This window comes from Sorex fumeus, unplaced genomic scaffold (assembly GCF_029834395.1).
Source record: "Sorex fumeus unplaced genomic scaffold, SorFum_2.1 ptg000106l, whole genome shotgun sequence".
Classification (NCBI taxonomy): domain Eukaryota; kingdom Metazoa; phylum Chordata; class Mammalia; order Eulipotyphla; family Soricidae; genus Sorex; species Sorex fumeus.
In genome coordinates, this window is record NW_026606163.1 from 3308769 (window position 1) to 3328346 (window position 19578).

Genomic DNA, 19578 nt, shown 5'->3' on the forward strand with positions numbered 1-19578 from the left:
CATGCCATGACCACTACATATGTGCCTAACTTTGCAAACACACCAACACTTGACCTTCACTCCTCAGGTACACAAAGCAACTTAAACTCCCGAAGTTGCTCATGGGGAAAATGAAGGACACCCCTCATTCTGTGTCCTTGGGAAAGAATTCATAAGAGCTTCCATGACTGGCTACTCCCAGGACAGAGTGGAAACGCTCAGTGAGCTGCTGCCTTGTCTGCCCAGTACACCGTCTTCCTTTCCTCTGGGATTTCTCAAGATTCTTTCCAATTGCATTTGCCCTTTCTCCAGCAGATATTTATCATCCTAACAAATTCTTTGTGGGATGAAGGAAACTGAATTAGTGTTGCCATAATACCAGAACCACCACTACCACAGGTCCCTCATATTTAATGGGTCACCATGTTCAGCTTGCTCTGCTGGGCCCAAAATTTCACTGGCTGCTTACTGAAGTAAACAACCTGAAATGCGTGTTTCTGCCACTTGGCCATCCTACTGGTTTCTTGGAACTGGTTATCACGATGCTTCAACTCAAACAGATCTGGGATGGCAGCATTACACCCATGTACTTGTGAGCTGACAATGGCTGGAACACTTCTACCTGTTCTCTGTAAATGAAGTGTCTGTGTCCAAAAGTACTACAGATAATGAACACACATTTTAAATATTTTAAGGCATTAAAATGTACAAAAATAAAGTTTCACTGTCAATTTTGTAAGCTAAACTGAGCCTTTACCTATCTTTGTTGATATTTGCTTTGTTCTTGCATCTCCTGCTAACCTGGCTATCAATTGCACAACAATTGGACGTCATATTATGATTGATCCATTATTTTAAGTCATGAAAACTGTTTCATTTATTAACGAGGGTATAGTGACGGAAACTAATTGCTGGTTCCTAAAACGTTTTGGGAAACAAAGGAAAAGCTTTTCTATGTATTCATTTTCTATTTGTGTTAGAGATTTTCCCCATTTACGACGGACCTGACTTTCTTCAAGTTCAAGGGCTAATGTTTTCAATAAGAAAAAACTTCGTTTGCTTTTGTATCATACAAAAAAGGTCCACAAAGTAGTAGGGTTAGTTTGCTTCTGCTGTTTTATTGCTGTTGTGTTTTGGGATTCTTTTGTTTTGGTTTTAAGCTACACTGACTGTGCTCAGTAATTGCTCTGCACTCAGGAATTACTCTGGCAGTACTCAGGGTACCATCTGGGATTACGGGGATGGAAGCCATGTTGGTCATATGCAAGGCAATGGCCCTGCCCACTGCACTATCGCTCGGACCCCAAGTAGCAGTTTGAATGGTCCCAGGATTCCTTTACCTCCCTCGCGCTCAGCATCCGGATCCGGAAAGGACATGGCGCAGGTGTGCAGTGGTGCCCACAGCCTGGGGGAGATGCGCCCCTGCAGACAGCTGGACAGGGCCACACACCTCTCTGTTGAATCTGATAGAGGCATGGGTGCAAATATCCCAAAGGGGAATCATTACACCCATAGCCTGTAGGACGTTGGTGGTTGCAGACCCCGCGCGAAATGCAGGTGCGCGTGCGTGTCCGTTACCTCTAACTGCTTAGAACTGACCCAGGACAGCCCCAGTGCGCGCGCACCTACGGGCCGTGGTGGGTGCAAACTTCCGCCAGTCACGCACGCACAAGAGCCTCCAGAATTATAGGTGGCTTTTCAGGACACAGCAAGGAAGCAAACATAAAGTCTTGCCTGAAGCCTGAGGACAAAGTTCAAGCTCAAAATCCATCTCATGAGAAATCCCTGGCTGAAAATCAAGTATAGTTTCTTCATGACAGAATTGGAAGTTTCAAGAAATTTCTCGAGTCCTCGTTCCCTGTGTCCAACATTGTTTGGGGAAGGATGTTCTTGATTTTGATAGAATTCTTATGACCTGGATACCGCTGTTGAACCAATGTACAGTGACAGAGCAGCTGCTGGGAAGCATCCGGAGATTGGTGTCTGCAAAGGCAGCTTGCCACGCTGCTTAGGATGGAATGATCTGACGGCTACTGGCTGAGCAGGTCATTCCCTCCATAGAGGCCAAACAGTGCAATGAATGTTGTATTATAAATGCATATTCCCAAATCCTTTCAGACTGAGATTTTGGGGAGATCTTATAAATCGTTCCAAAACTAGACTGAAAAATTATTTTCTTATAAACACTGAAGAAAAGAGTGTAGAGGAAATTTGAATCAGGTTTTCCCAGCCACGGATGAAAATATGCAGAAGGTAACTTTGTTGCTGATCTGAACATTGAAGTCAGTTGCACTTCCATTCTGCTCCACTTCCTAATTCAGACCTCCCTATTCCATTCGCCACTGAATTGCCAGACACTGTAAGGATTTAGTTAGGGTCTGCAGAATTTCATGTTGTGGGGATGGAGTCTCCTGAAAAAGAGAGAAGCCGTTTGACGAATATAAAAAAAATCACTACACATGCCAGCTGGTAGAACATACATGTGCTTTTAACCAGAGTGGAAACCAATAGTGAGTTCATAAAAAATGAGATTCTTTGGGGTTTCAGTACATAGTACATACCTAGAATTATGTTAACAACAGAAAACTACTTTGGTGTGGGAGAGAATTGTACTGACCAGAGAAAGTAGAAGGGAACACCCAGCACTGCATTAAACACACATCATTGACTTTTGTCAAAGCTTAGCTTTGAACCATTAAAAATATTCCTCGATTCAACGTTTTATTTAGGAGGCAAATCATCCATAAAATATATTGCAAATACAAAGAAAGTAAGTTTGAGTTTGGAAGCTGTTCCAACTTGAGGTTTCGTGGCTATTCTACGAAGGATAAGAGCTTCCAGTAGAACAAAACTTTGAAAAAGCTAGTCAAACATGTTAGACAAATCTACATTACTTTCAGTCCTAGGTACTGGACCCTAAGAAGGATCAGCAAAACAAACAAACAAAAAAGCAAAACCCACAGCATTTGCTGAGGAAAACTCCGTTCAAATTGTGACCTACAGGGGTTCACAGGTCACTAATGACTGAATTTTCCAAAGAAAGAGTAGACTCTGTTGAAGGAGGTCATCAGGGAGAGAGGAAGGAGAAAGATTTGAGGGGCACACAACTAGACTGGTGGATAAAGTATTGAGATACAGCGAAGACCATGCCAACCTGTGTGCTGAGAATTGGGAAACTGTCTAAATTGCTGGAAGAGGCCATGTGAGCTGTGCTGCCACTGACAAGTTTGAAGGAAAGTTCTTGTTCTGATCCTCCAATGAGATGCCTTCATGGAATGTTACCCCAGCCAGGCCCTCCTGGCCCTCCCCCTGTACCATCTCCCTCTCACTCCTCCTCCCTCCTGTCCGCAGTGTCTCCTGTGCTGCTCCCAGAGATGACCATGAATCTTGGGGTCTTCGGCTCTGCTTTCAGGGTCTCGCCCTTTCTCAATCCAGGGCTCCCCCAGCCACCACCCTGGGAACCGATCCAGATGCCCCCTCTGGTGACCTCGGCCATTGCTCCTGGCAACCCTCTGGTGCTGTCACCTTTCCCCATGATGCCTGTGGTGGCAGGAGCTGCTGGCCATGGACCCCATGTCCCTGGACCTTGCAAGGTCATCATCTAGGTCAGCCCTGAGGCAGCGCTTGTGGAGTCAGCCCAGAACCAGCCTGTCATCCTGACACAGGCTCCACTCAACTGTGGGGCCGCAGAGGCTCCATCTTCCATGGCCGGTCATCCTGCACCCCTCTACTTGGTATCGTCTGTGCTGGAGACCGTTATTCCAACTCCAGCTACTATTGTCACCCAGGCTGGAAAGAGAGACCATCCTCCTCAGGTTCCACTGCCAGTGGCCCAGGTGGCTCCCATCATGCTCCCATGCAGCGGTGGACCACACTCCCAGTGGGTTTGTGGGTAGAGTGGTCTGGCCACCACCCGAAACCAGGCATTGCCAAAAACCTCCAGCAGTCCCAATAGCGTCTATGAGAACTTCCGGCGCTGGCAGAGCTTCAAGGCCCTGACCCGGCAATACATTCCTCAGACTCTGGACACTGAGGCCCTTTCCTGCTTCCTTATGTGAGTCCCTCAGGTGATCTAGAACTAATGGTAGCTTCCCAGAAGGTACTGGTGTGACCCCCAGCGTAGGGTCCATGGGAGAGAATGTCCTCAGGAATGCCATCCCAGAGTTCTGGCTCAAAAGCCTGTAGTGACCAGCCATGCCTTAAAGCCTCAGCTCAGTCCCCTATCAGGGTTGGTCCTGACCTATGGAATGAAGGACAGACATTCTGTTCCTAAGACCAGACACAGCACAGATGCACCAAGGTTCAGACAGGCATGACTGCTCGGCCTCGGCGTCTCATGACTTATCCCCAGAGCTGAGGCTTGACACTAGAATAGCCACCGGTCTGGGGTGTAGGAGGCGAGTCAACTCTGGGAGGGGAGGGGAGACCAGGCCGTCATCGGGGGTCAAGGAATGGGTGTGGGGCAGCGGGGGCTCCCACCAGACACAGACCCTGACCAAGCCTGTCCTTGCAGCCCAGTGCTGCGCACCTTGGCCTGCCTGAAGCCCACCATGGGCCTGGAGGAAGGCCTGCGCCGTGCCTTGCGGGAATGGCATGGCACGAGCAACTTTGACCGCATAATCTACTACGACGTGGCTGCCAAGTGAGTCAGTTCTGGGCAGTGAGTGGGAGTTGGGGCTGGCTGCGGGCCGGAGCTTCAGGGGCTACTCCCAGATGGCCAGGGGGGCCCTGGTATCCCCAGAAGGCCCGTCCCCTGCAGAAACTTGTCCTACCCGGGGCTGGGACAATTCTGCCCACCATGCTCTGGGGCTCCTGACCACAGTCTAAGGGTCACAGTCCCTTATTTTCTATGACCCTCAAAGGGCTGATATGGGGAATCACTGGAGGTGCTGGGGTTTGTGCCCATCCATTCTCCATCCTCCTGAGGGCTTTTCCATGAGCATCCCCTGTCCTGCCTCATCCCACGTGCTCCAAGCCAACCCGACTCAGTGGGGCCTGTACTCCCCACACCAGGTTCATGGAGTTTGAGGCTGAGGAAGAAACGGAGGCACAGAAGCTGCAGTCGAAGAATGGAGTGCAGGGCAAGCCACCCCCTGCCCCACCCAGGCCTGAGCCTCAGGGTGCTACAGGTCAACCACTAGGCCAGCAGCCAGATACAGACCCTGTTCCCCAGCTAATGGTCACAGGCCTGGGAAGGCCCTAGGGTTCCTGCCCTTCCAGGGAGCCTTCGCTCTCCCATGTACCCCTAGGCCTATGCTCAGCGGCTCCCTGTCCCTGGCTTTCTCCCTCTTCCTGCACACCCCATGCTGCCTGAGGGTGTCGGACTCACTTTTGAAGTGGGGTTGGAGACCCTGGGGACACTGTGGGCCTCTCCTCCCATTGAGGTTATCCTCATCCCTCACGCAGTCACGGGATTATAGTACAACAGATGTAGGCACTCACCTGACCCAGCCCACAGGTACCCATCCGCAACTCTGTGCTCAGTGCTATGTGCCTGAGGGCATGGACCTGGGTTCCCTCACATCCCTCTCTTCTTCCTTCCTCCTCAGCCTGTGTCCCTAAGAAGGCCGTAACCCGAGCTCCGGCAGCCCAACCCAAGACACACAAACCACAGCGGGCCCCCAAGACCAAGGCCCCCAAGGAGATCCCCCCTGAGGCCGTGCAGGAGTACATGGACATCATGGACGAGCTGCTGAAGGCCCCCGACACAGTCAGGAGGGCACCCCTCGGGCGACGGGCAGTGGGCACGAAGGAGCAGCAGGAGGAGGCCAGAACCTGCCCTAAGCCATGACTCCTGAGCTACGTGGACGAGCTGTGCTCCCAGGAGGCCTTTGTCACCAAGGTGGGGGACTGGGCTCTGCTGTGGGGTGGGGAGGGCGCAGGACTGCTTCTGTCCAGGGCTTGGTAGTGACGTGTGCTCTTTGCTTTGAGACCACCTGTGCTTGCATTTTTCTACTTGTGTTTGTGTGCATATGTTCACGTGTGTCTCTCTGTACAAACATTGGCCCTTGTTTGTGAATTTCTGGGTTTGGCCGATGTGTGAACATCTCTGTGTGTCTCCATTTGTGTGTACTGTGTGAGCTCTGTGCAGAAACGTAAGAGGATACATGTACATGTTCCTAGAGGTCGAAGAGTGTGTGTCTTTGTGTCATGTGTGTATATGCATCCATGTGTATTTACATGTGCTTCTCTGTGAGAGTAGGTGAATAGTCCATGTGCCTTTGTGAGTGCGGATTGTCTGGGCCTGTGTGTGTGAGAGTGTGAGCGCTCCCGGCTTGTGTCTGTGTGAGAATTTGTGCAGCCATCCAAGCCCCTGCACTGTGCTGGGAACGGGTGTGTTTGCTTCCTCATTCCCATTGGTCCTTATGAGGACCCTCACTTCCGCTTCCCCCTTCCAGGTCGAGGCGGTCATTCATCCCAGCTTCCTGGAGCACCTGCTCTCCCCAGAATTCCAGCTGGATCTCCTGGCCCTGGTTGAGGAGTTGGAGGAGGAGGAAGGTCTCACCCAAACACAGGTGAGGCAGATGCATCTCTGGGGTCCATGCAGGGCCCAGGGGAAAAAATGTGAGGGTTTCCTGCAAGGCAGTGGGCAGCTACCCAGGGCAAGGTCCTTAATCTTTCCTTGTCTGTCCCGTCTCGACTTCTGGAACTGAGCATGGTGTCCTGAACCTGCAGTTTTCTTTATCACTGATAGTTCAGGATCTATATTGCCTTTGGTGCTCTGTTACTTTCTGCCTATTTGGAGAGAGTTCAAAATCACAGGTAGTTCCTGTCAGGAATGGGTTTCTTTTTTTTTGTATGCAAAATAATTTTTTAAATTTTATTTTCATAAAGTTATTCACAATAATGGATTACATTCAATATTTCAATCCCACCACCATTACACCATCCCAACACCATTATTTCTAAGCTTACCACCACCACCACTCAAGCCTGCCTAACAGACTGATACTTTATTTTGTATAGCTTATTATGAATAGCATGAGAAGTCACATGGCCACAAAAGTGGCTGCACGCCCTGGAATTCTAAAATATTAAATAATTAGTGTCCGAAGAAATCTCTGCAGCTGCTGCTGGATTCTGAGATTCATTTTTGAGTCTCTGGATCATGACCATTACTGAGCTTAAATGGCACAAGGAGAAAGGCAGTTCATGGGCGTAATATAGAGGCTAGGAGATGGGAAGGAGCAGCTGTCCCTGATCCCTTGAGGACTAGAGTCAGCAGTCACTGGTCTCACATACCTGGGTTTTCCATTGGGCTCTGGATTCGTAAGGGGCAGGTGGAAGTACAACACCTGCCCCTGTCTGAGGAAACCCGGTGAAATCGGCCTGGTGCAAGATCAGGAGAAATCGCTTCAGCAAGCTTCCTGGTTCCGAGATTCATTTCTTGTTGGGAATGTTTTAGGGGAAACTTGAGGCTCCTCCACAGCACCGGAAGCGTCTGGTGTGAAGTGGCTCAACATGCCTGATCATGCATTTGGTCCCTAGAAGCAAGAACAGTTCCTGGGCACCACACCAGTTTTGTTCTACTCTCTCTAAAACTGTGATCAGTGTGGTAGAAATGAAGTATGTCCAGACTCTGTGGCACTGCTGAAATAAGGTGGTCAGACCTTTCTACTGTTCCTGCATGCTCCCTTATGGGCACACAAAGTCCAGCATCCAGACTTCAGAGCAGATCAGCTGCCCTGTAGGGGACCCAGATACAGCAGCGGGGCCTGTGCTCATTCCCATAGACTAGACCATAAACTCCAGGTTGTTCCTATTGGCGAGCTCCTTGACACCTGGCCCCACCCCAGCAAGTGCTGGGAGTTTAAACAACACTGACCTGTCTGGAGAAAGCTCTGCTCTCCACTGGGGAGCACTGAGGAAGCCCAGCAGTCACAGTCAGGGAGCTGAGGGGTCCCTGGGCTCTTCCTCCTCCATGGAGCAGACCCTAGAGGGGCAGCCGAGCTGTGGAGCTGGGTTGGATGGAGGAGACTCTGGGGTGGTGGTGCTGATAAAGGACCTGAAAAGTTGGATCAAGCATCTGGAAAGCCCTGGGGACCTGGCTTTTACCTGTTAGAGCAGGGATGGCAGCTTGCTGAGACCAGCTCTTCATTCCTCTGAAGTGGGACGGGAGTGAGGGTGGAAAAGGGTCTATCTGGGGTTTGGGAGGTATTAACACAGTCTGCTCCCAAGAAAATGCACATCACAAAATCCCTGGAGAGGGGACCATGTTTTATGTGACCAGGATAAAGATTGAGGGGTGCATTTTCATGGGATAGGTGGAAAACAATGGTCTCATTATCAGGCCTTGAGGATCCTGGAGCCCCAGAAGAGTCTCGCTGTTTGTGTCAAGTTCTTGGGATTGGGTTGTGTCAGACTAAAGCCATCCCAGAGCACATACAGGCACACCTGTGGCCGTGCCTGGAAAACACTTGCAGGTGTTCCTTGCATTGTTGGTGCTTCGACAGGCTTTGGTGCCCTCTTTGCCCAGGTCCTGTTCTCTCTGTATGTGTTGTCTCCAAAAGGGGCCACCTGGTATAGGCTCCGGAAACGGCAGCAGTCTCTGCACTGGCCAAAGGGCCATGTTCCAAACCCCACAGTTGGAGCAGCTCTGGTGAGGGTCCAAACTGCACATCCAGTTGTGGGCTAGGTAAGGGCTCAGGCACTGGATCATGGAAGGGAAAACAAAACCCGCACCAGAGCTAGGTGAGAAGAGTTTCTGCAAACCTGTGTAGGCAGGTTCAAGCTGTGCAGGGGCTAGGGACTTACATGAGGAGATAGTCCACAACTCTGGGCCAGAGGGCTCAGGACAGGGATAGCACAGGGGCAGGTCCAAAGTCAAGGAGGGCTCAGGAGAGAGCTGAGTCCAGTGGGAAGGATGGGATTAGAGAGGTCATATTTTAGGGGTCAGAGGTCAGAGGGGTGCAGCCAGGGCTGAAGCCACTCTGGCCATGGGCATGGAGACTGGAAACCCCTGGCAGGAAGAACCAGCCCCGCAGCCCTTGGCTCAGCAGGTGCTTGGGGCACCCGGGGCTCAGGTGAGCAGATGGGCTGTGGGCGGGGAACAGCCCGGCTGGACTGGCCCATCAGTCTCCTCTTTTCTCCTCTCTGTGTTCCCCAGTCTTCGAGCGGGCAGCCGGCCACGGCGTCCTTACAGTTGGTGCACCCGGAACACCCTGTCCAGGTCACATGGCCCACTGCCCCTCCCGGAGACAGTGGGGAGGTGGAGGCAGGACATTAATACAGCCCCTCACACAAAGCTAGTGTCTGGGCCGGGGGTGGGGGTGAGGGTTGCTGAGGGCATGGGTTTTTCCGGGATGCAGCTGTGACCAGCTGTGGCCACCATATCCCTTCCGCGGCTTCCCACGGAGCTTGCTCACTGTGTGCTCTGCTGTCCACGTTCCTGTTGCCCAGGCAGCAGACAGGGATATCAGACACCAAGCTGCCCTCTCACTCTGGGACTGGTTGACCCCTGCTTCTGCTTTCCCACTGAGAAGTGGTCAAGGGTCTACTGGAGAGGAAATGGGGACCTCCTGTTTACCACATGGCATCGGGATGGTCATCACAGTGTGCGGGAAGCCCGAGGGGTATGGATGATCTCTGGTGGCCACGAGGCTGTGGAAGGCCAGTGGCCATGGCAGGCCAGCCTGCAGTACCAGAGCATTCATCCCTGTGGAGCTGTGCTCATTCATTCCCACTGGGTGTTCTCTACCGCCCCCTGCTTTACAAAGTGAGTTGTTTCTCAGGTCCTAGAGCCAGGCTGGCAGTGGGAGAGGGTTAAAATATTAGAGCCCCTGCATCTTCAAGGCTGTGTGCTGGGACAATCTGTGTCCTTCTAGTCCAAGTCTTTCTGCCTGTGACCTGTCCTCTACTGTATTGTCCTCTCTCCTCACCTGATTTTGCTCATCTTCTTATCCTCATCCCTGTGCCTTACCCTGAAACAGGTCTGCCCCTGAGACGGCAGTGTTCATCCTGCCTCCCAGGTGCAATGCCAGCTGGCTCTGTGTCACCTCACACGACGGTTTCTCTCAATGTCCCTGCAATCCTGGTTGTCAGAGGGAGGCTGGAACCTGGGATGTAGTGGCAGATGCTGGTATTCTGTACGTCTCTGGCCTGGGGTCTCTGCTCACCACATGTCTATTGGTCAGCTGCATGGACACTAGATATGGAGTCCCTGACCTTGAAGAAGAACAGAGCTGCTCTCTGTTCTGGGTCTGATTGGGTGTTCCCAGTGGTTTGGGGGGTCAGTAACCAGGAGCTGGATCTTTGGTACGTACAGAGGCCCACAAGCACCTGCTCTGTGCTGTGTACCACTGGAGACCCACTGTGGATAAGGTTGGCTTGACCCACCTCACTGTGTCTCCATTTAGTCAGAGAAGAAGTTCCCCCTGTGGGTGAGCAGGGCTGACACCATTGGAGTGGAGAACTCAGATGGGCAGGCTCCAGTGGGCATGGGTCAGTTTGTGGATGCGAGAGTTTGGTCACCGGCTTTGTGGGAAGGAATTTCCAGGTGAGTGAGTGGGAAGGTGGAATGTTTCGTCCCTCATGTCAGAACACAGGACATCCTGCACGCATGGTCTCCTTTGACCAATGATTTTGTGCAGTTTCAGAACAGGTGAGTACCAAGAAGGAGTGAAAGAAAGGAGTGGTGCGAGAGCAGTTTGGTCATAAGGTGGGTCAAGAGCCAAGATGGAGCCAGGGCGCTCTGCATGTACCCAAGGAAGGTCAGGATTGTCCAGCTCCATGGGACCTGCATCCCTCCGTGATCCTTTCCAATAGTGGGTGTGTGCTGACTTGTGATTAAAACCGCCCTGATTGCTAGAGAGAAGGTCTGACAGAAAGGGAGGGTTCTGTGCGGTGGTGCAGACAAGGCAGTGCTGGGGGTCAGATGATGGTGGAGAGGCACAAGCTGCCATATGCAGAAGATGATGACTGTCACCTTCCCTCCTGCAGGAAGTCTCATGCCCCTGAGGATTACTGGGTGTGTTGGGGAAGTACCCAGCTCTACCAGGACACCCAATAGGCCAGGAGGGTGGCTGTGAGCTGCATTATCATCCATCCAGACTTTTAGAAGCTCCAACATTTTGCAGCGGTGTTACAACTGCACCAACCTGTGAACTTCAGCTCCTATATCATCCCTGTCTGCATTCCAACCGCTGTCATGGAGCTGCTTCTTGGCACATCTTGTTGGATAAGTGCCTGGGGAAGCTTACTGAGGACAGTGAGTGGTTATGGTGTGGGTGTGAATGGGAATAGGATTCTAGCTCATCAAAATCTCTAGTTAGCGTGGAGGCCTACGGACCTTGTGCTTCTGTGCCTTATTTCCTGAGAACTGGACTCTTCTCATTCCTCTTGTGAAAAATGTATCCTTCTGAAAGGAGGACAAGTTACTTCAAGTTACTCAGGTCGAAGACACTGAAGTTCTGGGTCCTTTGCTTTGGGGAGTTAGGAATCTGGAAATTAAAGTTTCTCTGTCTTGGGTGTAAAAACTTAACTAATAAGTGAATTGATTTAGGGTTTCTCAAAAATGCTGTTTAGGTGGCCTGAGAACTCCTCTCAGTGATGTATGGCCCACCTTCTCAGTTTGAGGATCCAGTGTTGTTAGGTTCTGCAGTGACAGGGTTAACCAGGCCACCTCAGTGAAAACTGGGGGAAACCTCTAGGCCACATCTGGTTGTGCTCAAGGGCCTGTAGGGCTTTATCTTGATGCTCAAGGAACATGTCATGCCAGAGATATAACTAGCAACGATTTTGGGAGAAGTATGTATTTCACACTTCTGTTCTCTTCTAGCCCCTTGGTTCTAGTATTTCAATTTGATGTAGATCAGACATGACTTTATCAACTCAATTTGTCTGAGTATTCCTCTTTCTACTGTGAAATACCTTAATTTTTCCATGGCCATAGAAGGAACATGTAAAAGTAAGAAAAAAGCTCTTGGAGAACCTCGGGGAAGAACGATGAAGACCTAAAATCATCTCAGTTCCATCACCTAAGTTTTGTTCTTCTCCTCACCTGTGTCTCCTATCTGCATCTTGGATTTGTCAGGTGAATGGTGTAATAGGGTGAATACAGGGTAAAACTTTGTGGAGGTTTTCAGTGAAATGAGAAGTATAAAAATTTGCATAAACATGAACTTGTTCAGAGAAGTGTGTTTATACCTTAGTGAAATATTGATGCATAATAATTAGGGAAAAGGAAATATTTATTTGCCTTTTAAATTTTTTATATTTATAAAGTTGTTCACAATAATTTATTACATTAAATATTTCAACACCAATCCCACCACCATGTACCTTCCCGCCACCATTATTTTGAATTATATCTTTAACTTTATATTTTTATATCTTTATATCTTTATGGGCTGGAGCGATATCACAGCGGGTAGGGTGTTTGCCTTGCACACAGCCAATATGGCCGACCCGAGTTTGATTCCTCTGCCCCTCTCAGAGAGCCCGGTAAGCTACCTAAAGTCTCTTGCCCGCATGGCAAAGCCTGGAAAGCTTCCTGTGACGTATTCGATATGCCAAACACAGTAACATGTTTCACAATGAAGGCATTACTTGGCCCGCTCGAGCAAATCGAAGAACAACTGGAGGGCCGTGGACCGTGATATCTTTATATTTCTCTTTCTTTTTTTCTGTCTGTCTGTCTTTTTCTCTTTTGGTCTCACCCAGCAATGCTCAGGGGGTTGCTACTGGCTCTGCATTCAGGAATTATTTCTTGGGATGCTCAGGGGACCATATGGGATGCTGGGAATTGAACTTGGGTCAGTCGCATGCAAGACAAACGCTTTACCTGCTGTGCTATTGCTCCAGCTCCCCAACTGCCTTTATTTCTAAAGTCATTATTTGGTACACTGCTTCTCTTCAAAGGTGCTACAGGCATTTCAGACAGACCATATCTTACGGAAATGGGGTACAAAAGCATTCCAGATTCTTGCCTGAATCAGTGGCAGGAACACTTCCTTCCTCGTAACCAGCCCCCAACTATACATGCACATGCACGCACACACACACACACACACACACACAAACACACACACATGCTCACAGACACACTCATACTCTCACTCAGTCATACAAGCTTATACTGCGTTTGTCTTGAGGTCCAGGAGCATGCCACAGACTTATCATTAGTCAGCCTATAGAATTTCAGACAATCAGCTTCTGACTTTTATGGGCTTAGCTGTGACCAGGTGGCCTCACCTCCAGTGCTCCCATGCCAGCCCGCCATCACAAACATCCTTCTGCCCATTACTTCCTCTCCCCTTCTCTTTTCTCTCTAGAAACTTCTTTGTTTTCACTGGGTCTGCAAGTTAGAGTTGTCATTTCTTCGTGATTGCTTGCCTTAGGAAATCACTTTTACATTTGAGCAAAATCTGTTAATTGTCTTTGGATAACTAATTAGTAGTGGTACTTTAGAATCATATGGAGTTTCTGTATTAATTTTTTAAGGACTGCATATCGCTATCCCTAGCAACTACACTAATTTCATTCCCAGTACCAGAGCCCTTTTCTCCACATCCTTGCCAACAATCATTTCTTCTTCAACCATTTTCCCAACTATGAGCCATTTCCCTAGTTATAAGTAATTTTGAATTTCTTAACGTGTCTGTGCGCCATCTTTGAGGAAGTGTCTGTTTATGTCTTTTGAATAATTTTTATTGTGATTTTTTCTGTTTTTTAGTTATATGAGTTAATATATTCTGGGTATTAATCCTTCGTTAGGCATGATGATCAAACAGCTTTTGCCTATTGCTCAGTTGCTTTTATTTGTTTGTTTGTTTATTTGTGTCCATTGTAGTTTCCTTTTCTTTGTAAATGCGTTTTAGTTTTATGTTGTCCCATTCTATTGGATAACATTGGGTGTCCTTGCTCCTCCTGCAGAGAGATTAGGTTTTTTGAGCTGCTCCCACAAGAGTGCCCCTGAGGCATATCCAATTCCATCAAGCACCAATAATCCTATATTACTTTTCTCTTTCCTTCATGCCATTTGCAAGGATTATTTAGCAATGTCCATTTTGTATAGACACAGAAAGACAGTTGATGGCTATGCTTTGTAACATGGAAGTTAATTGGCTCCAAAATAATATTTACTCCTGGTCATCCATATTTACTTGACTTAAGCCTCAGTTTCACTTGGTTCCTAGCGCTCCAAAAGCAGGATCCTGACGAAGGGATTGGATGGGCCCAGGGTAAGCTGAAAACTACCCTGGCATTGGAAAGAGATAGGCTAAGTGTATGAAGTATAATAAGTTAAGAGCATCATCAGGGAAAAGACTCTGTCATGACCCAAGAAGAAGTTACTGAATAAGGACCCTGCTGAGGTTAGGATCAACTAGCCTGGCCTGAGGACTGTGGTTTGGAATATATAGCAAGATGTCCCAGGAAGATCCAACCTTTAAGCTTAATATAGTTCTTACTGTGTTCATACAAAACTGACTAGAAATTTTATAAGAAGTTACTATGGTTGCGATAGCACAGCGGGTAGGGCGTTCGCCTTACAAGCGGCCAACATGGCCGACCTGAGTTCGATTCCTCCGCCCCTCTCGGAGAGCCCGGCAAGCTACCGAGAGTATTTGATATGCCAGACACAGTAACAACAAAGTCTCCAATGGAGACGTTACTGGGCCCGCTCGAGCAAATCGACGATCAACGGGAGGGCCTTTACCTTTACCTTTACCTTTACTATGGTTGTTTAAATGGATTACTTACTAGCTGAGGAAAGGAGAAAGCAATACACCCTAAATGCAATCCCACCCTTGTACAGATCTCCTAGTAATCTGGAGTGCTCCTAGTTATCTGGAGTGCTGAACCCTCAGATGAGATTTTGTCCTTGAGTTAATCTCCTAGAACATCCCCTGAATGACTAGCTTTATCTCTGTTTGATGTTCTGATATTGTTCAACCCCTCCTATGTGTACCCCCACTCTTCATGATTTCTATATTACTATACTGTAAGGGGAAAGAAGGGTCTAGGAGGATGACAAGGAATCCAAGGACGATGACTGGAAGTATAGGACTTTGAGATCTATGAGGAGACTAGTATGATGGAACTATGATAACTGGGACTACGAGCAAAAGTACAACGATGATTTTGCAGTAAGGAGAGAGATCAGACTACATTTGGGAGGAGAGAGAAACTGGCTACTGACAATTCTGGGGTCCAGTTCCCCTGTTCCTTCAATCCTTTGTCCATCTCTTGCTGTCATCTAGCCTGAAAGGTGGCTCTCGGCCACCAAACACTTGAGTCCCACATGTGTGCCCACTCCTTTATTTGGAAACTCACACCATTCATGTATTCTTGATTGCTTTTCCCTCCCCATTGGAGATGTGTCTGAATGTATCCCTAATGTTGAAATCCCAGAATATATCCCCTAACTTTTCTTCTGTGTGTTTTATGACTTTATATACAACATTTCTCTGTATGTGTTTCTCTGTGTGTTTGGGCCATTTCTCAGAAATTTCAGGGAAATTTCTGACTCTGGGGGTGAGGGTTTCACTCCTTTAGCTTTAAGGGGACCTGCAGTGTTGGATAGTGACCTTTACTCCTGCATGCAGAACATATGCTCAGCACTTTGACCCAACCATCTCTCTGACCCAAGATCCTTATGTCCAGGCAATATCTTCAGACAGTTCTCCCTGCCCCATGCTCTATATGATTTAGTGTCCACACAACTTTATGAGGGTTTGCTGGAAGACTTCAATGCATCATGGTATGAAAAGTTAGTGGATACAATTTCTATCTTCCTGATTCTATTGAGGTGTGTTTTGGGACCCAGCACATAGTCTATCTTGGAAAATGTTCCATGTGCACATTTGCAGAAAAGAATGTGTATTTACATTTTGGGGGATGGAAAGCCCTGTATACATCTATTAGCCCTCTCTCTTCCATTTCTTCCTTCAAAGCCTTTCTTCAAAGCCATTCTTCCTCCAAAGGCATTCTTTCATGTCTTCCTTCTGAGTTTTAATCTTGTTGATCTACCCAGAGGTGATAAGATGGTGTTGAATTCTCTAGCTACTATTGTTTTGCTACCAATATCCTCCTTTAAGTTTCCAAGAAGTTGTTTTAAGTGTTTTGGTGGTCCCTCATTGGATGCGTATATGTTTAGGAGCATGATTTTATTCCTGCTGTACATATTCCTTGATTATTAAAAAAATGGCCTTTGTTGTCCCCTAAAATCTTTTTCAGCCTAAAATCTTTGTTGTTGGATATTAGTATGGCCAACCTGGATTCTTTGAGGGAGTTGTTTGCTTGAAGGATTGTTTTCTATCTTTTGACTTTGAGTCTGTGTTTGCACTGGCTGTTCAGATACGTTTCCTGTAGGTAGCAGAATGTTTGGTTCAGTTTCTTAATTCATTTTGCCACTCTGTGTCTCTTAGTTGACATTGAGAAAGATTATTATATGGGGTTTTGTGTCATCTTTCTGTAGAGGTTTGTTGTGCTTGTAGGGATTTGTCTTGTCTTACAGTAGCCCCTTTAGTCCTTCTTTTAAGATTGGTTTTGAGTCTACGAAGTTCCTGAGTTGTTGTTTATTCATGAAATAGTGCATTATTCCTTTGAGTATCATTTTCCTCCTTTCCTGAGGGGCTTGAATTTTGGTATCAGCTAAATAAATTCTCCCTATAATTTCATCTCCCTACTGAATTTTCTTCACATTATTTTCTAGGTTTAGCTCTAAAATAATCCTTTTTATTTTACTTACATTTTAATCTCTGAACTAAATATATTCTCCTGTATTTTTGTTGTCTAAAGGTATTAATGCGATGGCAGAGGAGTACTGGAAGCCAGGTGGGAGGGTAACAGGGAAGATGGTGGGTCTGTCATTGGATGGTGGAAAGGGAAGATATATTGGCTGATCGGGGATTTCTATGAGAATGATGGGAGAATGGATGGATAGATGGACAAAGGTGAATGAATAACCAGGGGATAGGAGGGTGTGTGAGTGAATGTACACGAGGAGAGAGAGGCCAACGGAAGGGTGACTGCTGATCTGGAAGGACGGGAGAAAACTGACTCATGGAGAATGAATGGATCTTGAAAGGGGAGTTGTGCTGGTGATTGGTTCTGCTCTGTGTGTTGCATGCATTGGTGGGGGAATTTGACATTTTTTTGTGTTTAATAATAGGGTTGGGTATTTGTTTATGGGAGAGAGATGAACAAAGTAAGATAAGTTAGGAGGCATAGGGAATCAGGAGGAGGATTTTCTTGCTGGTGGGTAGGGGGCTGAGGCAGTGCTGAGGCTCAGCTGGGCTGAGAAATCTTGTTCTTTGGGAGTGCTAGAGAGTGGCAGAGTGAGGTGGGGGTAACTGAAATGCCGAAAGCCTCCTCTGTCCTTTGAGAGCCGGAGACTGGTAGTGAGTTGGAGGCTACAAGGACTCCTGGTGGGATTTTTAGGGAAAAGGATGATTGTCACATTCCCACTCTCCAAGATTAGCCCAGCTCTCAGGCACCAGGGAAGCTGTGACAGCTCACCTCAAAATAGGTGACTACTATAGTGGAACTGTGTTATGATTTTTGGGTCACACCCAGCGATGAACAGGGGTTACTCCTGGCTCATGCACTCAGGAATTACTCCTGGCAGTGTTCAAGGGACCATATGGGATGTGGGAATCAAACCCAGATTGGCCACATGCCAGGCAAATGCCCTACCCGCTATACTATCGCTCCAGCCCCTAGAAATGCATTATGATGTCGCTGGAAGTGAAAGTCTGAAATCGAGGTACAGCCTCTGGTTCCTTTGGATGGTGTATGGCACATGGTCGCCTTGGCTATTCCAGCTTCCAGATGCTGGACCCATTCCTGGCCCAGTACCCCTTCTGGCATACTCAGGGAACAAATCTGAGTCTTCCTCTGTCACCAGATCTGTTCTCTCACCTAAATCTCCTGCCTCCTTCAGCTGAAGGACGCTTACAGAGTGGAGTACCCTGAGTGGCAAGGGAAGAGAATCTGGGGGAGAGGAACTGGCTGGGGAGAGGGGACTGGAGCCATGGCTGGGGTGGGCAATGGATCCTCTGGTGCTGGTGTGGTGGAGGGTCACTGTGTCCATGGACCGCTACCACTGTAGCAGTGGGCAGTGCTGAAAGAAGGTAAAGGGATACGCATGATACCCTTTCAGTAACAGTATTGCAAACCATACTGCCTAAAAAGGAAACAAGAGGGGTGGGGGGAGACAGGCAGACAGACAGACAGACATGCGCTCTGGTCTGATGTGTAGGACACTGTGTCCATGGTCCCCTATCACTGTAGCAATGGACAGTGAGCAGTGGGTAGTGGGTGCTCTGGTGCTGCTGTGTAGGACTCTGTGTCTATGGGCCCCTATCACTATAGCAGAGGGCAGTGGGCACTCTGGTGCTGGTGTGCTAGAGGGACACTTTATCCATGGAACCCTATCGCAATAGCATTAGAAATCATGGTACCAAATGTTTTAGAAATATAAAGAATTACTCATGGCGCCCCCAGATCTCCTGAGCATCATATGGGTAGTCTCCCCAACCCCAGGAGAGGAACCAGTCCAGTGGTTGCACATACATACTGAGGGGCGCAAAGGCCATGTGCTGCCAGACACACGCCCAGCCCAGCACCACTGCCAGCGGGTGTCCTGTCCTCTTGCAGGCCCAGCAGCCAACATAGCCTTCCTGGGGAACATAGCCAAGGTGCCCCGGGCCTCTGCCCAGGCCTAGCACCCACAGAGGGGCAGTCCTGTATGGGGCAGCAGACAGGCACCTTCTGAGGCAATAAGGCCCCAGGAGGCTCCAGATGTCTCCCAGGGTTTAGCAGCACTGTAGGGTAAACTCACAGGGTTGGTCCCCGGCACAGTGTATGTTCACTGGAGCATTCAAGAGTGACTCCTCAGTACAGAGCCAAGAGGAGCCCAAGCACTTCTGGGTGTGACTCAACTGCCCCCAAATTGTTCTAATATTTCTTTGTTTTAATATTGCTTTGGGGGTATATGTTATTCACTTCCATCTCCACTAATGTGTTCAAACACCAACTGCCACTGATTTTTATCATGTCTAGTCTGTCCCTTCCCTCTCTATAATGTAATTTTATATAAATTTAAATTCACTACATATTTTAAGAAACACATTTTATGCTTAACTTTTCATAAATAGTAGCACTATAGCACTGTCCTCCCGTTGTTCATCGATTGGCTTGAGCGGGCACTAGTAATGTCTCACAACAAATTGTGAGGCTTGTTGTTACTGTTTTTGGCATTTTGAATGCAGCACGGGTAGCTTGCCAGGCTATGCCATGCAGGCAAGATACTCTCGGTAGCTTGCCGGGTTCTCCTAGAGGGGCAGAGGAATCGAACCTAGGTCGCCCGCATGCAAGGCAAACACCCTACCCGCTGTGCTATCGCTCCAGCCCTCATTAATAGTAATAAGTGCAAATAATTAAAATGTTTTACACTGAAGAGTTGTTTTCCTACTGTTTCTCAATTATTAGAGTTGTAAGTAGTTTTGAAAAACTACGTAGTAGTCTAATTCCCTGAGAATCTATAAGATCCTGAGTTTCAAATATCTTGTCACTGAAAATAAAGAATGGCTTTCAGACACCGGTTCTACAGGTACCTGGACCATCACGATCACAATCACCATCAGCCTGTTGTTT

At 48.2% G+C, this 19578-nt stretch overlaps 1 pseudogene; it reads left to right on the plus strand.

Moving 5' to 3' along the window:
* LOC130042609 (NUT family member 2G-like) overlaps positions 1 to 8582 on the plus strand; it is a 61640-nt pseudogene extending 53058 nt beyond the window's left edge.
* The last annotated feature ends 10996 nt before the right edge of the window (positions 8583 to 19578 follow it).